At 33.1% G+C, this 25,888-nt stretch overlaps 1 pseudogene; it reads left to right on the top strand.

Moving 5' to 3' along the window:
* The first annotated feature begins 479 nt into the window (after window positions 1-479).
* Window positions 480-25,888, top strand: part of LOC149535437 (CBL-interacting protein kinase 33 pseudogene) — a 33,953-nt pseudogene continuing 8,544 nt past the window's right edge.

The raw sequence follows: 25,888 nt of genomic DNA, 5'->3' as shown, positions 1-25,888 counted from the left end.
AGGACCATATGGCTATTACTGCTTCTCCTATTAAGGGGATAGAGGAAGAAAAAAGGAAGGACTCTGCTCATCCTGAGGACTATGCCGAGGGTCGAAAGGAGGATCAAACAGAAATGGAGCATATCAATGACAATGTCTGCTCCCCCCCTCACGAGACTACTGAAGATGATTGTGGCATTATGCAGAGGGATACCATGCTTACCTTCCTACATTCTGCTAAGGAGAAAGCCAACACTAGTCTCAAGGTTGATTCCTGGATCTACAATGAAATAATGGGTTTGAAGAAAAAGGTGGAAATTTTGCAACATAACCTGGATACTATCAATGCTAAACTTAGTCATATGGAAGGACAGATGGGAGAAATCCCTAACAAACTTAACAACTATGAGCAGAACCTCACTATGTTAATCAAGGAGAGTAGCACTAAGATGGAATAGGTCACCTCGAGTATTTGGGTAGCTGCTGCTAGCCTGGGCAAAATGGCAAATGAAGATATCATTTCGACTGAGGGTCCTAGCAAAAGAACTAGGCAGAGCTCGAGGAAGAGTGCTATGAAAGTTTCTGCTACTATGGATGATGTTTCCATTCAAGAGACTACTGCTATTGGTAAGGAAGTAGCTAAATTGATCCTAGAGCTGTAATAGTGGAACTAGGGTGGGTTCTCTGGTTTGGTGCCTATCTGGTATTGGTCGCTGGTTGGGGACTCTGGTCTTGGTTTCTAGTTTTTTTATAGTTTAGACTATTTGTGGTTCCAGGTCCCTGTAAAACTTGGGTTAGTTTGTTTTTGGACTTTTCTAGTGGTTTCAGGTCTTTGTAAAAACCTGATTTTGATACTGTTCTTCAGTTTGTTGCTAGTTTTTTCCTGGTTGGGTTGTCTTGCTTTATCTTTCTATTTTTTCTTAAAGGGTTTCGGGGTCCCTTCAAAACTTTCTTTTACCATAATCTAAAACAACAAATTCCATTGAAAATATTTTCAACTTGGTTCTTTCAACTGGTTGCAAAGCACTTGCTAAGATGGTGAGAGCATCTTCTACCATGTTCTTTCTTCTTGGAATGGATTGGATGTTTAAGGCTTCAAAGTCATCCAATATATCCCATACCCTTTTTTTGTAAGCAAGTAATCTTTTATCATTGCAAGAGTATATGGATTTTACTTGTCATATAACCAATTGAGAGTCTCCTTTGATTTTGAGAGTTGTGACTCCTTTCTCAAGTGCAAAGAGAAGTCCTCAAATTAATGCTTTGTATTTTGCAACATTGTTAGTACACCTAAACTATAATCGATATGCAGCATAGAAAGACCTACCTTTTGGGTTGACCAATTTGATACCTACACTAGTCCTCATTTTGCACCTAGAACAATCAAAGTGGAGTGTCCAAATTGCATTTTCCTTAGGTTTTCTAACTTTATGCTTATTTGTCCTTAACTTCTCTTTCACTTGAGCCTTTAATGACTATTTGTTAGGAACCCATTGTAACATAGGAAGTGTGTGTTTTTCTTGTTTATCTTGAATTTCCCCTATCAATTCTTTAATTTCCTCAACTTTAGGTCCAGGATGAATGACTATTGAAGTCCACCCTTTACCTTTTACATATCATCTTCTTCTTTGAACTTTAATCATCCCATGAGGTGGAGAAGAAAAACCTCTACCATCTAAAGAGGTATCACTATATGACACATTTAGATCTTCACTTTCCTCTTTGATCTTTTCAATAAGGTTGGATGAGTTCACTAAATTTTGGCTTTCTATGAATTTAGCTATTGAGGTGTTTTTTTCATTGATTTCCATTATGTATGTCAGTACCTTTGCTACTTCTTCTTGACATGATGAACATTTGAATTTAGAGTGACTAAATTTATGTAACCAAAAAAATTTTGGAAGGAGGAGGATGCTGGGATTAGCTTCCTCTCCTAAACATTATAAATTAGTTACCATACTATCTATGAACTATGTCATGGTTTCACTTTTGAGTACTAGCACCTTAGGTTCTTTATTTTGATCTTGAGATGTATTGGTTGGAATCATATCCAATACCATCACTTTGTATGAACCCAAATCTGATTGTAAGAATGCTATATCATTCAGAGCATTGTAATTTGTAATCATTGTTTTCAATTTAGGCTCAACATCTATCTTGATTTGATTTTTCAATCCTTTCCATGGCAACCACAACTGAGTGAAGTCTATAGAAAACCATCCTCTTAGACATTTCATCCATTCTTTGCTTAAAAGAAACCCATATGTTTCTAGGATATCCACTATATGTATGTCAATAAAATCCTAAATCTAAGGGTCAACTATTAGCTATATATGCACATCTTTCAATACACCAATGACTTTTAACTCTGTTTTATCCAACGATATCACAACTCGATTAGAGGGTTGAGGACTAACTGCTAGCATCTGAGCTATTGATAATGGCATTATGTTACATGAAGCTTCTAAATCAATAAGGCAATTGTGAAGATTCTTCCCATGTATCCTAATGCTAAGAAAATATTTGGGTACCTCAACTTTGTCTTTGAACATAGTGGGCATTGCTTCTATAGCATTCACTTGTTGAGATACTGCCTTTTCAAAAACAATATTGGTATTATGGAAAACCTTTGTATGATCCAATGTCTTCATGAGCACTTCTCTTTGTTTTGGGCAATTCTATAACATTTCAAACATGGACATATTGGCCTTAGTCTTTTCAAAATCCTCTACCACATTGTACCTTTCAGTGGACCAAGTGGGATTCCTCAGTATAGTTGGTACATTAACTAGGTTTTGATTTTGTTGTCCTCCATACATGGGTCTTATTGGTGGAAAATTGTTACTTGCTCTTGGATTAGGTGGGGTTGGTTGTAAACCTAGAGGAATCCCATTTGTTAAGGGATCCTTTTTGTTTCTAAGATTGTACATATTTTGATTGTTATTGCAAAAAGAAAACATCTCATCATGTTGAATATCAGGTTCCTAAATAAATAGGAATGCGAATTCCTCACTCGTTGGTTGTTCCACTTGTCTATTATGTACAGAATTGTAGGATTCCAATAGCATAGCATTGAATTGTATAGGAGGAGGATTGTCATTTACTTGTGAATTTTGATTCATCTCTTGATTGTCATTATAGTAAGAACCATCATTGTTAAGCACATTTTGTCTATCATCATACTGATTGATATAAACATACTGAACATTGTTGTTATTATTATCAGTAGGAATGCTTCCATTATTTGGTTAGGTGTTCCATTGTCAATTCTACCTTTGGAAGCCATTGTTGCAATCAGGAAGATTGAAGTTGTTTCCTCCACTATTGTTTCCATCATTGTTATTGTTTCTGTTGAAGTTCCTATTGTAATTCTAACCAAAATTTTTGTCGTAGGGGCTAGTGTTGTTTCTTTGGAAGTTGTTATTTTGTCCTTGTGACAATCTAAGATGTGTGAATTCATTATTTATTTGTGACATAGTCTTCTTCATGTGACCAACTTCTGAAATAAGGTTATTGTCTACTTCCATGGGAATTGTAGCCTTCTATTTAAAGAAAGCTATTTTTGGTGGCTCATACCTTGGATATGTTATCACATGATTTTTTGGAGTGGGTGCCTATTGTAATGGAACTGGATTCATAGGTATGAATTGGCTAGGCACCATGGCTACTCCCACTAGGTATGTTGGTATTGTAGTGACTGCTTGCATTGGAAGCATCATTCCTCTCCCATTAGGATTGGCTTACTTCATAAACATGATTGCCTCTGTGAAGACTTTACCCAATGCGTGAACATTTTCTGTAGGAAGTCTTCTCACAAAAATCACAGTAAGATGATCCATAGCATTTAGATAAATCTAAATAGTAGCTTCAACTGGTATAGGCTAAGGCATTTCAAACTTGTGGTAAGCCATATGAAAGCGATGGTTGAAGCAAGAAACTATCTCAGTTGGGTCCCTTTTGATTGATATGAATTGTTGATGTATCCCAATTGGGTTGTTGAATGTTTTGAATTGTTCTAAGAACAATTTTTTGAAGATGTCCCAATCTCCAACACATCTAGGTGGAAAATTGACATACCAATTGAAGGAAATTTCCCCAAAAGAGTAGGGGAATAAATTAAGAACCACATCCTCATTAGAAACCTACTTGTAGTTGAAAATTTCTTTGAATACCTTGACATGATCTTCAATAATTTGAGTCTCACCATAGATGAATTTGGGGTAAAACTTCTCAGGATTCTTAGGGAGGTCATGGAGTGCACCTCTCAAGCTTATTAGTGAGTCTACAACATTTGTGAAAAGGCCATTGGAAGGTATGGTAGACCTAATGGTGGTTCTTGAGGAGTAGCTATTGAAACATGTGGTGGTCCACCAAGTGGTTGGAGTGGAGGCAGAGTTGAAGAAGATGATGAAAGTTTGAATAGAAATGGTTGAACTCAAGATGTTCCCTTGTCACTATGTGGTTTGCAGAAGTGGGTAAGCTCAAGAAACTTGTGTGCACTTGGCATATACCTTAATGCTCACTAAAATGGGAATTTTGGATCAATATCCTCTAGCTTGCATCAATCTTCGGAAAAGTGCACCTATTCAGAAGTACACTTTCTCACCTCTCTGAATTTTGTGCACCATAGAGTTTTGCACACCTTTGCACCTGCAAAGTTATGGATCCACATACCTGCATAGTTGTGGACCTATGAACCTACATCCTATGAAGCTATGGAGCTATGGACCTAAATTTCTTGAAAAACATAGAAATTCTTTTGAGCTTATGTGAAGCGCAAATTTTTGTAGAATTGAATTTTTTTGAAACTTTGACAAATTTTCTTCCTTTTTGGGAGTCTAAAGGGGCCCTTCTTCTAGGGCCACTTCTATTGGGCAATCATTTTACATGTGGTCAATGACACAAATTCATTGTACAATTCCTCTCTTGAAAAGCTAATCTTTAGGGATCAACTCCAAGGTTTAGTATTTTTCTTGCGATGTACCAAAATCTACTTAGTTGAAGATAAATGTGATTGTTGATGAGGAGGCCTTTGTTGGTTTTCATTATAATCTTGGAATGAAATAAATCTATTTTCTATCTCAAAATAACACACAAAAGAACAATATTGTTGTATTTTCTAGTTTTTCAATGAATGTAGTTCTAACAGTGCAACTAAAATGAGTTCCTATTCTAACAAGGGGTTAGCAATGCAAATAATGGAGCTGAAATAAAATAACACAAAATTGAAAGAAAGTAATGAGAAATTGAAAACATAATAGACATAAGCCATAGAAAAAAACATGCTATGAGTTAAATTTTCAAAGAAATTGGTAGGAAAATAATAAAATCAGGAGGAACACTTCCTAGAATCCACTGATGCAGTCATTGATGGGAAATTTTCATTATTTATAAAATTGCAAGGCCATGGAAAGTGCACTCATGCAAGACAAAAAATTATGTAGGCACAATTTGGTAATTTCTTCTTGAGCTTGATACATTAGCAGAATTCTTAAATCTGTAACAAACACCAGAACTAAAAGATCACACAACCAGAAACAATGCAATAAACCTTTGGCTCAATCACAATCTCATGAACAAAATTCAAAAAACAATGACACATTCAGGAAATAATCACTACACTCCAAATGAGAGCACCAAAAGAATATTTTTATTGCATAATAATGATGACCTTTTTTATATTTTACAATGGGGTATTTATAGGAAATCATCTCCTCAATTTGTGTTGAGAGTGAGAGATATCTTTATGCAATAAAATGCTTTTAAAACATTAAAACAAACTAAATATATACAAACTAACAATTAATCTGTTGCTTAGAGGGACTCCATCAATATTTTATTGATTAATTAGATACATGAGTCCTTTACATGTCAAAAATAGATAAAACATGAGAGAGAAGGTAGGAGGAAGCCTTTAGTCAAAGTCAGAGTGTCTGGAGGTGCCAAAAATAGAAGTTAGTCCTTTAATAGGTGTGTGTCGAAGTTAAACTACCATCAAAATTTGTTTTGGATGCATGGAAAGTGCTATTTTTTGAACAAGCAGTTAATTGTCAGTGCACCTCTAAATTATAGAGCTATAGACCTATGTACCTGAGGATCTATGTACCTATGGAGCTGCGAAGCTATGGACCTTAATAGGGTCAAAAAATCTCAAAATTTTACTTGGTGTCAAAACTAAAATTCTAGCATATGAGTTTTGTTCTTCTTCATCCCAAAGCTATGTTTGGATGTTTGCCCTTGAATTTCTCTATCACATCAGCAATTTTAGTCACATCTAAAAGATCTAAAGCATCATACTTGTCTTTTACCTTCTATCTATAATTGTCTACCTCAATCTAGGTATCAACAAAATCCCTGAGTTTGGTATCCAATTCTAACAAGGCTTCTTCTATCCTAAAGGCTTGTCGGATATGCTCATCATCAGAAACCTCCACAAAAATCTTATAGAAATTCTTCACTACTACTTTTATAGGTAACAACCTCTCTCATTCCTCATCTTAAAAAATATCCAAGCATGGATAACTATAGTGTCTCTTTTCTAACAAAATTCACTCTCAAGCTTGGTCCTTGAGCCAATGGATCTCCTCGTGTAATGTTTCCATTACTTTATTATTATCTACTATTTTCTCTATCCAATCATCAATCATGTCTAATTATTTTTTGGTATATACATCAATCAAAAATCAATATCTTTGGCTCTTTATGGCTTGTAGAGTCTACAAATCCGTACTCTAGGCACATACCTCATCCATGATACTGAAGTCCTTCAAAATTGCTACAATCTTATTTATGTTTTCTTGCGTAGCATGCAGTAACTTAAATTTCCCTATGATGATGGTATCAAATTTCTCCTCAAAAATTTCTTGTGACTCTTGACAAACCTTCAAAAATGGATCAAGTTGTATACCTCCCCCTTCTCTAAGTATAGTGTTCAAGGTATGCTCAGGTTGTTTAGGATCCAGAGGACCAACTACTTCTGCTAGATATCCCTTTAGGATCTCAACCTAACTTCAAAGTTCTTGGAGTTCAATCTCCTCTTGTTCCATGTACTTGAGGACCTCTTTGACTCCCATAGTCATCATTTGTCAGGCTGAATCTTGTGTATGCCTTCCCAACATAACATCATTTAGCTCATAATCTTTGAAGCTAAGGCCTTCTGCATCTGTGCCTTCAGAAGGGAGAGCCACTTGTGCAAATAAATCCTAGTTCTATATGGCGGTGACAAACATCAATGGCACTACCTCATGTGATGAAGACTCAAGTTTGTTTAAGATCTCTGCAATATCTTAAATGTCTTCCTATAAAGTACATAATTGAGGCTTAGTACTCCTCATTATCTTCTTTTGAATCCATCTAGGGATGTTTCCTACTAAGGACCTAGCTGTTTATGATGAAGGGGTGTGTTCTACTACTTCCTTACCTTTGTCACTCTGTAGTGCACCAATATTATAGTCAAAGGAACCAGCAAATATAATTATATTTTTCTTTTTCAATGAAAGCATTTTTAAATTATTTTATTTGTTAGATTTATTTTCCTTGATCTACAATATTGATGTACATTACTACAATACATTTAACTAACTTCACTAACCACTTTAGTTCCTTCCAACCAGAACATTATTTGAAATTCTAACAAAATGTCTTTATAACCAAACGTATCAATTTCAAATGGAGACACACATTTTCTCTTAGAATCATTTTAGAAACAAAAACATAACAACTTTACTCATTTCTATATACTATAGGATAGTGCATGATATATAAATTTCTTTAATCACTGAATGTAGCAACATATCAACAAGTACAGTCCACTTATACAATTTTCCAGCTTACAAGCTGTCATAAAACACAAGATTGGGAGTTACCCAAGGGTGACTCTCCCTAATACAATAAAAATTCACTTGGAAGTATGTTTTTGCTGCACGTGAAAATAAGACAACATCCTTCTTCTCTTCAAGTCTTCAATCCATAGATCACAACATGCAATACAACACACACAAACAAGCCCATGGTACTCTCCTCCCAACATTAGGCCTTTTAAAGGCCACCCCCAAGCAGGGAGAACCTTGACTAGGTGGACATACATTACTAACAACCATTTACAACACAATGCTCACATTACAAAACTATTCACACATTTTATAGTTGACAAATAAAACCACAAAAATTCCCAACCAAGGTAGACCACTTAGGATCACATGTAGATCCATCTCAAGGGGTAAGGGTGGAAAATGAATGTTGAGGAGACTCCACCTGCAACTATGCCTTCATTAGGCTATACACTTTATACACATGCCTTCACGAGGCAACCCAACACCACATACATGCCCTCACATGGCATCTTTACAATACTTATAACTCCAGCAAGGTGGCATATGGGGCCCATAACACCCATATGGCATCCCTCTCCTACTCTAGGAGAGACTCTCACCCAACACATTCCCTATGCACCCCTTACCCTCACAAGGATCTCTTTCCCTCCCAAGAGATGAGACTCACGTTGTCACACCCAAAATAGAAAACTGCAACAAGAACATATGAATTCACAACACAAAGTAAATCACAATACACACATACACCAAAACTGAAACATGATCCCTCAACCTCACACAACACAACATTACAACACACCATATTACAACTACATTACAGAAAACTCACATGCATAACATAGTAAAAATAATCTACTTAACAACAAACTTTCATAGCAAGGGTACATAAGGTTACCAACCTGGTTTCCAAGCAAATTTGAGCTCCCTCTCTTTTTTACCAGCAATCCTCCTCCTAAGCTATCTTCTTCTCCTTGTTTATTTTTTCTTTTCCAAAATTTACCCCACTTAGATTCTTTTTCCAGATCTATCCAAAAATTCTCCCCCCAAGAACTCTCCAACCAACTCTCTCTAAAGAATGTTTTCTTTTGATGCTTAAGTTTACAAATTCGGCCAACTTGGGAATCCACAATTTTGGGGTGCTCTTTTCAATGCCTAGGGAAGCTTATAATACTTAAAAATGCCCCTACCCCCTAGGTATATCATATGGGCTTTAAAATAAGACCTCAAACTACCCCTAGGGATGGTGTAAACCTCCTAGAAATTCACAAAAGGTGTGCATTCGACCTAGCATGGAAAGAATCCCTCTTGGACCCATAAATACACCTAGGGAAAAGAAATCCTACCAAACCACTCCTTGGTTAACTCAACCACCTACCATCCCACTAAGCATGCTACAAAGGAGAACATGTGTCAAGTGACACCACAATACACACAACACACTTGGCAAGCCATCAAGAAAAACAAATTTACTTTTATAGAATCACAATAATACACACAAATTGGTTTTACAAATAAAATACAAGGGTAAAAAGGTTATACCCTCCTTAGGGTTAACCTTGGTTTTTTTTTCCAAACACCTAGCAAGGTTCTCCATAAATCCATGGGCTTCTTTCCTACACACTTATTGCAAATATCAGTAGTCCAAGAATAAGGTGATAAAATGATAATGTAAATATAAATCACATAGATTCTATCATCAATGAATAACATAACTAATATGAAATATGTATTTCCATTCATATCACATTACACACTCCACATTTGTAGCAATTCTCTAATCTAGATAGTAAAACATTATGATCATTTATTCTTACAGAAAATTATGGAATTAATCTACCTTAAGCAATGCATCAAATATAATATGAGTATACAATTCTAGTTTATTCAAATGATACATGAATTCTTAATGTTACTCTAGATATGCTAAGACATGATAATCTAGCACCATATAGAGACCACAATTCAAAAATCAAACATTCACTTGACTATAACATAAGCTTTAATCATGACATATGGATCATCAAGAAGGTAAGTAAGCATATCCGAATAACATCATAAAAACTACTTAGAATATTAGTGTCCTAGTAACATCATAAGGAATCATCATATAGCCTAATGATATAGGTATCAATGTCCCAATAACATAACATGAAATCAAATAGTCTAAGGATCAAAATATCAATGTCCATAGGGGGTAATAATGTGTCATCTAGAGTCTAACTATCAAATTCCAAAAGAAACAAAATGTCAATAGTGCTATGATGGTCGGGGCAGGACATGACACACTCCTACTGGGATTTTTATCCAATTGGGAGGGCTCTTCTTTTGTAGCCTCAGTCTTAGTAGACCCTATAGCCTGAATCTTGGTGTCTTGGGAAAGTGGTTGAGAATATTCCACCATTTGTCCTTCTGACACTTCACTAGTCACCATTTGTTCAAGTCTCTCCTCTAATAATGGTTCCTTTTGAACATGCTCTACCTCTGAAATTTGAGGTGGAGGAGTCACCAAGCCCTATTCTACCACCATAACTCATGGTGGAGATAAAGAAGTAAGATCAGGACCCTGTGTATTTGGTGGCATTTGCGTCTAGTCTTCTTATTGAGGTTCACCTATAGGGGTGTCCCTAATCTTATCCCTGATCAACTCTATACCTATGGGCATGAAATTAAAAATTGACATTGAGAAAACATCATCGCTTTCTTCACTCTAATCATCCACCCACTATTGTACTTTATCTTTCAAAGAAGAGAGCTCTCAAGGTTTTGCTTGAGTGAATGGTGGGATACCTATGGCACTCTTTCTCCTTTGCAACTCTATGGCTCTAGCTAGCCAAGTTCTTCCCTATAGGGCCACTTTTTCCTCTTCCTCTTTTGATTCTTCTTATTCCTCCTCTTCATCTCCCTCTAGAATACTTTCAAGAATAGATGGATTAGGCACTAATCTTCTACTATTCCTTTGCCTCTTCATCATCCAAATCTTAATTCTTTTCTTATGTTTCTTGGAGGTAGAAGGAGAAGCTGGCTCATCTTGCATAGGAGGAATGGAGACTTGGAGACTACTCTTTCATCAGGAACAAAATGTTATAATAGAGCCATGATTAACTTAGCTGATTGTACTAACATGGGGTGTGATGCTATGTTCACCAATCTAGAATAGAACAATGTATACATCATGGCTAACCTCTCTATTGGCTTATTGCAAATCCTTAGGAAATCTCCTAAGTCTATGTGTCCCAGGTTGGTATCTCAAATTTTTGCATGGTCATCATGGAATCTTAACTTTGAGGGTACACCTTGGAATTTGAATGCAATAGGTTTGGGTGCTACTCTCAATGTGGATGCCATTTGATTACCTGCACATTGTGAGAAAAAAGTGATCATTAGTCCAAAAAAAAAAAAACATAAAAGCTAATGAATTATAATGGGCATAAAAAAAAGTCCCCTTTGGGCATTTTATTTCTTTTCATTTTTTTATTTTATCCCCTTTTATTTTATTTTATTTTTATTTTTTATTTTTTCAAATTTTATAACTTTTTATTTATTTTTGAAACTTTACAATATATATATATATATATAATTATTTTCAACAAAATATATTAAATTAAAAAAATGTGTAGGGCATGTGATGCAAAGGTCGGCCCGTGGTGCAAAGGTGCGTAGTGCGATGGCACGCAACACTAAGGCATGGAACTAGAATTTTAATTGAGCACAACCAACTAGTGGTGCATGGTCATGAAGGTGTAATGTGTTGTGTGCAATAGAGATGTGGACGCAAATGGCACCATGGCCATAGGCACAAAACAAAAGAATGTCGTCATGCTCATGCCATAGGGGCAGGCGCAAAACCAAAGAGGCGTCATTGTGATCTTGCCATGCTTGGCACAAGCACAATTCAAAAGACCTCGTCGTGCTTGGTGCAGGCATACAATAATAGGCACCGCTACGCTTGGCATGGGTGCAATACAAAAGGCACCACTGCACTTGTGTCTTATCTTAGCACGAGAGTTGAACAAACACTAAACTTGTTGTCTTCAATAAAAGTTATGGTGCATGAAGTGTTGGGGGGGTTTGTAACCCTTCCTCACATTAGGCTGGGTGTGTAGCATGCCTCAACATACACACTGGTGTGTGGCATAGACTCCACCCGTGCACATGCGCATGCACATGATTTTTTTTTGAACTTTTTTATGTTTTTCAAATTTTCCAATGTTTTTGTGTTTTTTTCAAATTTTCCAATGTTTTTGTGTTTTTTCAAATTTTCCAATGTTTTTGTGTTTTTTCAATTTGTGATGACTCTAACAATTTTAACTCTAACAATTCTCTCCCAACTCTCAAACCATGAGTTTGAAGTCAAAAAAAAGTAAGGGGTCCCCATTCCTAGTGAGGAATGGGGCATGTATTGTGAATACCACAATAGGTTAATAGTCAACTTCTACAATCTTCTTTTTGTTGCCTAAGTGAGCTTAGTAGACACTATCTTCTAAACTTGAAAAACTCTAGAATGCTCAGAAGACATAGTAAATTGTCTTCATCACCCAAGTTATCTCAGCATACACTAACTAGCAATGATATGATATTTTGTGTAACATCAAAGACAATAACAATTCACCACTCATTTTCAATAGAAATAACTTGAACTCCTCTGTGCTCTTAACCAAACCACACTTCTTCAAATCTCAATATAGGATCTTCAAACTCACATCCCTTGGATCACTTACATGTATTCACCAACTTTGCATAACACTTTCTCACATACCTCAACTAGTTCCATTTTCCAACAACCTAGTTTTATTCTAAATTTTCTACTTCTTCTTTGTTAAGATTCAATTCTTATATTAATACTATATCTGATTCAAATAATCCTAAACTATGATTGAGTAAGTGTCTTTTTTTTATGGACATTTAGGCCCCCACCATTCAATTTTTTTAGTTCCATGGCTCCATGGGAAAGAACTTTCCCTTCCCTACATTTGTAAGAACATTAATCTCTTTCTGGTTTTTAACTAGTCATGTAGCTATAATAGAATTCACTCTTTTTATTCACACATTTTATCATAAGGAAAATATCCTTCCTTTATACCATATCCTCAAAATAATTCCTTGAGTAAGGCTTGAGCTTTTCCAATTAATTATAATAGGAACTCATTAAGATATTACAACCTATTACATGTTTTGGCAATTAGAAAATATTGTTGGCTTATAGTCTTTACAACTTCTCAAATGTGCAACCTATATGTTGATAAAAATTATTGAGTTGTATCTTGTCATTGATGTTACACTAATGTTATACTCTAACCAAGTACTACTAGTTGGAACTGAGTTCAAAAGACTCACATATCATCTGAGCATAAGCTTAGCAAAAGTAAAGTTTAGGGAGTTTAGTGTAAACTAACTTAGGTTGGATACCAAAGGATTTCAGTGTAAACCATGTTAGGTTAGTTACCATAGGAGTTTAGTGTAAGCTGAGTTAGGTTGGTTACCAAGGAAATTAGTGGTTACCGAGTGACCCAGTTTTCAATCTTAGCCAACCCACTACAAATTAGTTGTATTTATTAGTTGGTTTATACAAGCTAACTTAGTAGATGCTATTAGTTTATTTGAAAGGATATTCAAGATGACTTGATGTTGGATTTTATATATATGAAAAGTCAAGTTGTGGATTGAAATATGATAAAGTGAAGAAGAAGATAAGATTTGAATAGACAAGGATATATGATTTGGAGAAGAGTATCCAAGGAGCTGCAAAGAATATTTTGATCAAGGAGGATCTAGAGGATAATTCATAATAGTGATTTGATTCTATGATTTAGTTTACTTTTTCAATTAGGTTAATCATTTTTACTCTATAACAATTGTAGTAGTGGAGAAATATCTTAATAGATTTGACTTAATAGTCATTTTATAAATCCTCTAACTAGGTGAAATTTCTAGATTGAAGTTTCTTAAGACCTCTAAAAAGGCCACTCCTAATAGGGTGATTCAAACCCTTTAGCAAGATCATGCCTAAAAATGTGTTTTGTAACCTTTATCAAGGTTAGATCCTAACAAGGCTCATTTTAGAAGAGTGACAAGTTGTAAGTAGTTACATTGGCAATTTTCCCAAATTGGGTTTCCACATGAAAACTTGGGGTCTCATAAGCTCATATTATTTTCTTATTTGTTATCTTTTTAAAACTAAGACTAAAGGTTGATATGCATCATTATCTTAAGGTTTCTTTGTTAAAGAAGTTAATATGAATATTTAGGTCTAAGAGAGTGAGGAAGTTTGTATTCATATCTAAGGGATTTGGAATTGTTTTAGTGGTAATTAATTCACCCCTCCCCTCTCAATCACTCCTTAGATATTTCCAACAACTGGTATCAATGCTCTTGGAATGTATAGGAAAGGTTTTAAGGACCTAAGCTAAAGATCAAGGGTTCCTAAGTTGAACAAAGATAAGTTCAAAGAATAGAAGGGTCTCATGAAGTTGAATTTGGGAAACATTGGAGATACATGCCCAAAATTCCTAGAGAACCAATATGTGTCACCTCTTGACCCTTTGACTATGGATCAAATAGTAGGTAAAAAGAATCACAACACAATAAAAGTTGACATTTCTTCTACTCTCAATTATGCTAAACTCGGCGAAGTCAAAGATTATCTTATTTCTCATGAAATGTGGAACAAACTGCAAAAGATCTATGGAGGATATGAAAATGAAAGGAGAGCCAAAGAAAAAAGTTTAAGAGGTCAAACTGATCACATGAAAATGAGAGAAGATAAAAGCATTGTAAAATACATTGAGATAATTAAACCAAGTGTGAGTGCAATTAGAGCTTCAAGAGGAAAATTTGGAGATGCAGCAATAGTTGGAAAGGTATTAAAACTCTTCTTCTTATTTATGAAATTAATTCAAAAGATGGGATGTGATCCAAAAAGTGATATAACTTTGCATGCACTAGCTAGAATATTAACATCTTTTGAGTTAGATAGCTTTGATAACTATCTTCCTAAACCTTAGAACATAGAATCAACATTCAAATGTAGTCTAAAAATTGGTAGAAAGGGATGAAACTCAAATGGAAAATATTCTAACGGTAAATAAGAAGAAGAATCTAATGATAACCTTGAAGCCAATGAAGCCCTACTTGCAAGAAGGTTTTGAAAAAGCAAATGTAAATATAAAGGAAAAATTTCATTGATTTTTTTTTCTTCTAAAGAAGTTGTCACATTGTTGCAAGGTGTCCAGACAAGGAAAATAAAGATGAAAAAAATATAGCAAGTTCGAAGGCAAGAAATATTTCAAAAGCTACAAAGACTACAAAGATAAAGGTAAGAAATCTTGTTATATTGCTAAAGATTCTTATAGTGATGATGGAGATGAAATGGTGTATACTTCTATTAAATATGAATTAGATGATTAGGATAATGAAAAGATGGCATTTATTTCTCATGTTAACAAGAATGACACATAGATAATAGATAGTAGGTGTTCTCATCACATGACTAATGCTAAAACTAAGTTTGAACATTTGTAGGACTATGATGGTGGAAGTGTTAAATTTTGAAATAATGAACCATTCTATGTGAAGGAAAAAGGTTGCATTGCATTGACTAATGGAATCAAATGTGATAATGCCTACTAGTTTGAAAGAGTGAGACACAATCTTGTAAGTGTGGCACAATTGAAGAATATTGGATTCAAGGTAGAATTCATGAATGGGAAGGCTAGGCTTCTAGATGGTAAAGGAAACCTAGCTAGTATTGCCAATCAGACAAAAGGTAATCTATTCTATCTATCTCTAACTGATAGTTCATGCTTCTTGGCACATGTAGAGGAAATTTGACTATGGGTATGTGTAGGATTTTGGTGGGCCAAAAAGTGGTAATCTACACAATATGTAGTTCTGAAATGCCTCAAAGCATCTCAAAATCTATTCCATTTTTTTCCCACCCATCCTTATACTAAAAAAAATATGTAATACCTTTATAAGGCCTACTATATCTTTATATACCAGCCTTGTATGGTAAACATTAAAAACATCCTAAAAATGTATTTTTTGGCCTGTTCTTATGTGTTTTTTACTTCAAACATGTAGCTAATGACTTTTTTTCACCAAAATTTAATAACATGAAAAGGGTTTCTTAAGAATGTTCTTAGATTTCCATAAATGTAAGGTTTGATAACTAATGAGTTCAGTAAGTAATTATTACTTATTTTCTAATGGAGTTACGTGTAAAGTGTTGATTGACACACTAGTTGAAAAAAAAACTATAACTTTCAAATGTCACAACATTTTGAAATCCAAAAGATGCATCACATTCTATGCTTCTTGTACTATAAGGAAAAAAAATTAAAAAAAATTGCAGAGTTTTGAATTAGTTAAAGTGGATAGATGTGAGAGTTTTTTAATTCCAAAAATACTAAAGTATAAAATTAATAATTACTTATTTATTTAGAATTTAAAAACACAAAAATATGTGTCACATTCAAGCTTGAGTCTATTTCTTCTATTTAGAATATTATTAAAAAAATATTACCATTTAATTTTGATTAAGGTGGTCAGACATGCATCTACTTCTTATTTTTGTCCTAAATTTTTTTACTATTGCATTAAAAATCAAAATTTTGACCAATCAATTTTTATTTTATTTCAAATAAGGCTCAGTCCAATAGTTTGGAAACTAAATTCAATTTCCTATAGATTCTTTTCTCTCAAATATTTGTTATAAACTTTATAACATGTAGAAATTTACACATCAAGTTGAAATAACCTTGGTTTACTGATATTTTATTACCAGTTAAGAGCATAGTTTGGTTGACCATGATCTTGTGCATACCCTTATGCATAAAGGGATGTGTCATGAAAGCATTTATAATCTAGTTACTATAAGCGAGAATAGAAGAGTAAGAGGTATTCCAAATTTGAAAAAACCTAAAATGGCCATATGAAAACAATGTCTAATTTGAAAAATAGGTAAATCTAACTTCAAAAGTAAGAATTTCAATATTGAAGAAGTCTTGAAACTCACTCATACGGATATTTGTGGACCATTAGGTACAAAGAGCTACACCAGAGACAAATTCTTCATTTTCTTTGTTGATGATTATTCTAGGATGATGACAATAATGTACTTGAAGGATATATTTGAAGCTTTTCAAAAATTCAAGTGGTATTTGGCTAGAGTTGAGAAAGAAATAGGTAAGAAGTTAAAATCCTTAAGATCAGACAAAGGAGGAGAATTCATCTCTAATGAATTCTATAATGAGAGAGGAATCAAAAGATAGGTATCTACACCTAATACACCTCTGCAGAATGGCATAGCAAAAAGGAGAAATAGATCCATCATGGATTGTACAAGAACATTGAAGATATAGAAAAATGTTGCAACCAAATGCTAGAAGGAAGCAATCAACACATTGGTTCACACCTTGAATAAAGTCTAGTGAAAGAAAGGTACAAATCAAAATCCTTATGAATTATTGCATGGCTATAAACCTAATGTCTATTATTTGAGACTATTTGGAAGCAAATGTTATATCCTAAAAGAGACAAGAAAAGGAAAGTTTAATGTGAAAAGTGATGAAGGCACTTTATTAGCATACTCCAACAAGAGAAAAGCATATAAATGTTTGAATTTTGCTACTCATAAGATTACATAAAGTGCACATGTAAAAATTGAAGAGTTTTTAGAGAAGAATGAAGAAAAAAGAAGCAAGGAACCTAAGGATTATAGAAACTATGTTTGCTTTGAGCCTAATACTTTACCCAATGTTCAGTATATTACCCCAACCAAGTGACCCAAGTCTAGAGTGTTAACCAAGGTACATCTAGTCTGAACTGAGTTTCATCTAGTGTAACTCAAGTTGGAGATAGTTCAAACCAAGTCTCAGAAAGAGGAACCCAAGTCACAATCTATAGGAATCAAGTCTCAGATAGTATAAATGGAGCATAATTTGGAAATTCATAGAACCTTTGAGCATGGTGAACCAAGTGAGTCCAATCCAGAATCTAGAAGTAATATACCCATACTTTCTAGATATATCAAAAGGTATCATGAACCTAAAAAAATAATTGGTGATGAGATCAAAGGAACAATGACAAGGAACAAACTAAAAGGTACATGTTTTCTTACTGAAATTGAACCTAGAGCTGTTAATGATGCATTCAATAATAAAGGTTGGATAGAGGCAATGAAGGAAGAGATTGAGAAAATTGAAAGGAACAATACTTGGAATCTTCTTCCTAGACCTAAAGACAATAATATAATTGGTACAAAGTGGGAATTTAGAAACAAGTTGAATGAAAATGGTGATGTATCAAGGAATAAGGCAAGGCTAGTGTGCAAAGGATATATTCAAGAAGAAGGCATAGACTATGAAGAAATATTTTCTCTTGTTGGTAGACTTGAAGGAGTCAGAAAAATTCTTGCATATGTTGCATTTAAAGGATTCAAAGCATATCGAATGGATGTAAAATTAGATTTCTTGAATGGAATTCTAGAAGAGAAAGTCTACATTGATCAGCCTAAAGGTTTCCTTGGTCCAAATAAAAGAGACATGGTCTATAAGTTACACAAAGTTTTATATGGTTTGAAAAAAACTCCTAGAGCATGGTATCAGAGACTTCATGGATATTTGGTCAAGATTGGTTTTCAAAGAACCAATGATAATGACATTCTATATATTAAAGAGGGACAATAGAATAAGATTTTGTTAGAAGAATTATTTGTAGATGATATCCTATTTACAGGTAATGATGACTTATGCAAGTCATTATTTAAAAAAATGAGGAAAAAATTTGAAATGTCAATCTACAATTCTTTTCTATTTTATGAGTTCATCAAATGAAGGATGGCTTTTACATTTCTCAGTCAAAATATATTAAGGAGATATTGAAGACCTTTGGAATAAAAGATTCCAAACTAGTTGGAACAACTGTCTACTCAACATAAGCTATCCAAGAATGATGATTCAAAAGAGGTAAATCAGACTACTTGTGAAGCCTCACCTAGACTGTCATGGTATAGATGACATATTTGAATTATGATACTTAAAATTCAATGTTCTAATACACTTTTGAGACTATAAGGTCATGTCATTTTAATATCTACATTAGGACCTAATTGATATAATTAATGATTCCATTTCATGTTCTAAATTATTTCAATTGATTTAATAGAAACTAAACTTGTAGAAATTCTTGAAATGTTAGATTATAATGTTAGTGTTAAAGGATAGATTTTGTCATACAATAGAACCTAATATTGTGAATGGGATGATCAAACACATATGGATGCAACTTTGTGACATGATAGAATTAGATTATGATGTGATGTGAAATGTTAATTTGATTATGTTAATTTATGATATGCAGATAAATGTTAATTAGATTATGATGATTTGTGATATGCAGATTTTGACATTCTAACATTTTGAATTATTAGGAAAGAAATTTAATTGAATTATGTTAATAAGATTATGTAACATTTGAAATTATATGAATTTATGATATATATATTTATATGGCCTCCTTGGACTACTAATGCTCAAGTTTAATGTGTAGGAAGTGGAACCATGGAAATTTTGGGGGAAGTAAGATCCAAACCTATGTGAATACAGTTTAACCAAGGAAAATATTTGGAATATTTGAAAGCTTTGTTGTGATGTATTTTATTTCATAAATGTAAGTTTTCCTATATGTGCAAATGTTTAATCATAAAGATGCATTAGGGACATGTCATGGTGATGTGAAATGTGATTTTATGTGTCACTTAACACTTGTGGATTTTGATTGTAATGAAATGTCACTTAGGGTTTTGGTCAAGGTGGCATTTTACCCTAAAACTAATTACCTTGTTAATAAGTAAGTAAACCCATTTTTCAAGGCGTGGGATGGGTCACAATCAAAGAAAATTCGAATTTAGACATGACTAGGGTTTTGAGGGGTCATTATGTGGTCCCAGAGTGACTTTTATGTGAAAATGAGCTACCCATGTTATAGTATAACATGTTAGGGACTTAATTTTGACCATGATAGTGACTAGACAACCTAGGGGGCCCCTTTGCCCATGCATTCTCCAACCAATTCGAAATCTAAGCTGTCACATGTGTTCTCTTCCATGTTCACACTAAGTAAAATATAGAAAATTTAGAGGAGACAAGCTTGTAAGAGGGAGTGGCTTAGTTTTTTTGCTAAATTAGTTAGTGGTGTCATGCCCAAACTACGAGGCAAAAGCACAATTTTTTTTTTTTTTTCTTTTAATGAATAACTAAGATGCTCTAGGTTCGATAAAATTAATACTCTCGTTATTAAGCTGATATCGACCAAGTTATGTTATTTCATTTCTTATACAACATTTGTGAAATTTATTTAAATAACAATATAAATGAGTTTGTTTTAAATTAATTTGAGTATATCAAATCAAGAACTAATTAAAAGAATTTACACATCCACCCATACATAAATATATATACTTTATTTAGTTTTACTCAAATTTCAATTTTAATTTTAACCCATAATGCTATTTAGAATAAAACATTTATGAAGATATTAACAATGTAAATTACAATTAAATCTAACTAGTTGATAAAGAAATCAGTTTAACATTTTCTATTAGTCTAACATATACTCACGTAATCAAACAAGATAATAGCTCACAATAAATTTACTAAAACTTTTAAATGTATAAAATTTACTACTAAATATTTAATAAAATTTTAAAACCAATACTTAAAACAATTAACAATAAATCAAACATATTTAATAATTAACTAAAATTATTAATAATTAACAAATAACAAAACAATAACTGACTTAAAACTTTAATAAATGAAACTAATTATACTATCAAATTAAAATTTCATTTTAAACTAACTATTTAAAATTATTAATAAATAACAATACATATATATATATATAACTAAACTAAACTAACACCTAACACTACCCCTACACCCATACTCTCCCTACACCCCACCCTATCCCTAGCTCTTCCTAGGCCTGCGTGTTGTCCCTCCATGTTGACCCTGCATCAGCATTGTCCCCCCCCCCCCCCCCAACCCATCTTGTCAAGGGTGAGGACCAAGGGGCTGCCCAAATAGAAAATGCAAGCCCCAATTTAAAAAAAAAAAAAAAAAACAAACATTGCCCACTTTGCTAAGTCCACCATAAATGAAAAAGCAAGTGAGTGCTCAAAACAGATGGAGATGGGACATGGGGGCAGGGTGATGTCACCTCCCCATGTACATTTTGTTGACTTAGTTTTAAATTTTGCAACATAAGTCTTTTTCAAACCTCCTCTAAAAGCTGTGTCCAACAAGGGGATATGGGGAAGCATTAAACCCATAAAGTTTTATAGGTAAGATTATAGATATTTAGGATATTCAAGCATTATTTCATTAGTTAGTAGTAATTATTTTATTGTTTAATATTTTATTTTATTTTTCTTTTGAATTTAAATTTGAAATAAAGGATTATTGAAAGAATATTCTTTGTAACCAAAGGAGAAAATTTTAAACTCTTTCCCATACAAAAACTAGAGAGTTTTTACTCTCTTGGAACTTTTTTTTTTTTGAAATTTTTTCTGAGTATAGAATTACAAGGCTATATATATATACATATATATATACATACATATATATACATATATATATACATATGTATATATATATATATATATATATATATATGTATATATGTATATATATACATATATATATACATATATATATATATATGTATATATATATGTATATATATACATATATACATATGTATATATATATGTATATATATATATGTATATATATATGTATATATATATATGTATATATGTATATATATACATATATATATACATATATATATACATATATATATACATACATATATATATACATATATATATATATACATACATATATACATATATATATGTATATACATACATATATACATATATATATCAACCTTAGCCATTATTTTCTTTCCTTAACATAATTTTCATTTTGAACATATAAGGAAATCTGAAAATTTTTCTCAATAAAACCATCATCATATCATCTTATTTTTGATGTGCAACCATCTAACTAAAAATTACGATTAAATCACATAATAAGAAATTATACCCAATCACCATTTTTATTGGCAAACCTGATTCAAAGGCTTAGCCGAGAAAGAACTAGGAAGAAAACCCGACATCGTTGCCATTACAACAAAGTTGAAATACAAATTACATAGGATTTCAATCCTGAATTACAACAATCTAATTTAATTTCTTTCATGATCCTCATCAAGGGTTCCATACCAATTTCTGCAACACATTTTATATGAATCATGGAGGAAATAGAATTCGATCAAGTGACAACAACCATGACCAAGAGACAATCAAAATACATATTCATACAAAGTTTTCACAATAGGATTCACAATGAATCAACACTAGGGAAATGTGGATTCTTCCAACAGGAGAAGTCAAGCACAACACCAAAATAGATGCCCAATTAGAGCTATAAACCAAGAACTTTCGTTCTTCCATTTTAACATGCCATAGTCATATGAGGTTTGTGCTAATAAGTAGGGGCCCATAACACCCTACCCTCTCTCACTCTTCTCATCCTGAGAAGAGACTCTACACTAGTTGGAGTCCAACTAAAAAGACCTTTCCCAAAATTGGTCACTTCTGCCCTATCCAAGGGTGAGTAATACCAAAACACCCATGCAAGAACATCTCAAAATTCAAACATAAACATGAAAGGAAAACATTCAAAAAGCATGGTTTTCAAACCTTCCCAACATACCCACATACATACAAGCATTCAAAAAACAACAAGGTAGCATAAGAATGAAACAAACATGAAAAACTAAACAAGGGAGATGAGAATTCCTACCTTCACAAAGAGGTAATGGAAAATGAACAAGTTTGAGTAGAGCTTTTCCCTTCCTTGCTTCAATCTTCCAAGACTCCTCTCTAAATGTAGAGATTGGGTAACAATCTCCACTACTCCAAGAAGGTCCTCTAAATAAGCTTCAAACTTAACCACCAAAAGGATCAATAACTTCTCCCACCCACCTAAAAATCTAGAAGCTTCGAACTCAACCCATACTATGGTTAACCACTAAGTGGAGGTGAGGTGAGACAACTCATGGTAGCCATAGTCAATTTTCGCACAAAGGAAAAAAGAGACTTTTTCAGTGACCTCAAAAGCCAATAAAAAGGGCTTAGGGGTTGGAAAAGACCCCCAACCCATAACCATACCCCTTGGGTATAAATATTTCATATTTTAAAGCCTTAGGAATAGGTTTGGAACCAAACAAAAGCTAGGAAATACTTAGGACCATCTAACAACTCTAGAAATGCAGATTAAGCACTAATTTGGATTAGGGTGAGTAAACTTGATTAAGAACCAAATTAGCAAAAAGACACTAACTTAATCCATCTTAGGTCCAAAGGTTACACAGCTAACCCTAGCTAGCATGTTGATGAACATAAACAATTCACGAGTGTCAAGCCACACTAAAAAAAAAAGTTACGAACAATAACATTTACTAATCACATAAGGATACATACATACATCTCAATTTAGTTACGAACAACAAGGTTTCCAAAATTGGCACATATGGATCAGTTCTATTCCTCCATCGAGTTTCTCGGCTAAATATCCTACACACTCATTGCACACATCAGTAGCCCTGTAAAATCACATGTACATGTGTACATACATATTAGAAATTCACATAAATTGAAACAAACATCAATCAGGGTTTCTTTCATCCTACTTATATCCTTAATCATAAAGATTCCAAAATCAATGTGTTAATCCTACATTTTACTTAATTCATCAACTTACATATTCTTAAAACCTTAAATGATGAACATCAAATATCTGGAAGTGACATCACACAGCATGAAATAATATAATATGTTCTAAGCATTAGATAATGTCTCGACATCTCAAGTTGTGAGTATCAAAATAATAGTGTAACAACTAAGGCTACGAAGGGTCGAGGTGAGGCCTCACAAGTGGGAAGGCCTTATTAGAGAGTCTTGGAGAAACCAGTGGGGTGTTCACCCACTCTCTAAGTTTAGAGATAGTTAGGGTTTGGAGGAGGACTAAGGGAGCTCTACAAAAAAATCATTGCCTTAGCTTGGACCAAGGTTGGTGTTTCAAACCATGTGCATTTTCTTTCTTTTAGTATTGCATAATTAATCTACAAGCATGGAGTATTTCTTATAGGATCATGCATTGTATTGTGAATATTTAGATGGTAGATTTTGGTATTGTGTTGTGCCATTATGAATCTTTGGATTATGTTGTGGTAGTGTGATTTTTTATTGTGCTTCATGAAATTTCTCGATTTTTTCTTTCTTGAATCTCCTTGTTTTGGAATTGAATGTCTAGCGTTGTTATGTGTGTGAGGGCTTCACTCACCCTTTGGGAAGGGAAGAGAAGTCTAGGGTGAAGGGCTTGGTTGGACTTGAAATATAGTTGAAAACCTTGGAGTATGGGCTCCATTTTATGCCATATTCATTCATATCTTGATGTGGGGGTGATAAGATAAAAATGGTGTAGAAAGGAAGTTAATGGAGTATGGGCATGAGGGAATCTTTAGCTATTGGAAATATGTTTGTAGGATATTTGTGAAAGCCCCGAAAGGGCATGGAAATTATTTATTGTAGATATATGATGATATGACAAGTCTCCTTTTTGAAAGCACACCTTCACCCTATGTTCAATGGTTCCAATAGTGAATCAATGTGCAAGTCGTGGGAGCAATTGTTTTGTGTTATGGGTAAAAGTACAAAGTTGTGTCCCCTTTCATGCTGACTTATTAGAATGATTGAATTTGAGTATTTCTATCTAAAAATTAATTTTATTCATACATATGATCTAGATAAATTCATTCTAGCTATGTTATATATGGTCTCACACTTTTCCAGTTAGAAATGTCTATCGAATGCATGTTTTATACTAGTTTGCATCCAATTACTAAAGAAATAAAATTATTTTAGAAAAGTGGCATTTCAATAACTCTTACTATTTTTTATGATCTACTTTTTTAATAATATATAAATACTATTTTATAGAACTTGGAGTTAATATTATTCTCATATAGATTTTATAGTGTTTTAATTAGATATCATATATTGTAATTTAAAAAGTCTACAAGCACATATTTTAACACTCTAAAAGATGTTGGTTTTGAGAAAGAAAAAAATATTATATCATATTAAAAAATAAAAAATTAAATATTGTTCTAGAGGAGAGAGTCCTCTTCTAGAATGTATAAATTTTCTCCTAGTTAGAATAGATTTGTTTTGAAAAATGTTGTGGTAGATGAAAACTATTGATTTAAGGTAAATTGAAATTTGAATAACTATAAAAGAGAAAATACATATCAAAAGATGATTTAAAAAAAACTATTCTAGCTATATATCTTATCTATAACATAGTCTGAGATCAAAGGGAAATAAGTTTATTTTCATATAGTTTTATGGTGGGAACCAGACCCCTAATTTTTAGCATATTTTAGTAGCTAAAAAATTATCTATAAAAATAGGAGAATATATCAATTCTTATTCCAAATAATTATTAAAAATTATAATCCTAAAATTCATCCATTTCTACACATTTCATTAGTTTACTTCATTTTCAAATTAAAAATAATAATACCAATTTGATGTCATTGAATGTGAATAGTTATACTTTTGTTTGCCTTTTCCTTTAGAAAAGGTTGATACAGGTTTGTGCTTTTACCCTTATGTGATACTTTTTTATGCATTGGAAAGTGTTGTGTGTGTGTGTGTGTGAAGCCCAAAATACAGGGTAAAAACACACATACAATTTTTTATTTTATTTAAAGATTAATAACACCACTATGTTTGATAAGTTTGTTTTCACAAGTTAAAGTATAGGTATAGTGTAAGATAGATACAAGTTCTCCTGACAATTTCCTAACATTACATTTAGTTTATAATCATCATCCTTGAATAAATCGTTAAATTAAACTTTCATTATTAAATTGATTAATTAAACTAAACAATCCAATTTCAATTAACCAAAAGATATAATACATTATACTTTTATATACTT

This window comes from Cupressus sempervirens, chromosome 10 (assembly GCF_028749045.1).
Source record: "Cupressus sempervirens isolate cs-2001-9-10 chromosome 10, ASM2874904v1, whole genome shotgun sequence".
In the NCBI taxonomy this organism is placed as follows: domain Eukaryota; kingdom Viridiplantae; phylum Streptophyta; class Pinopsida; order Cupressales; family Cupressaceae; genus Cupressus; species Cupressus sempervirens.
This window is presented reverse-complemented; position numbering and strand designations above follow the sequence as displayed.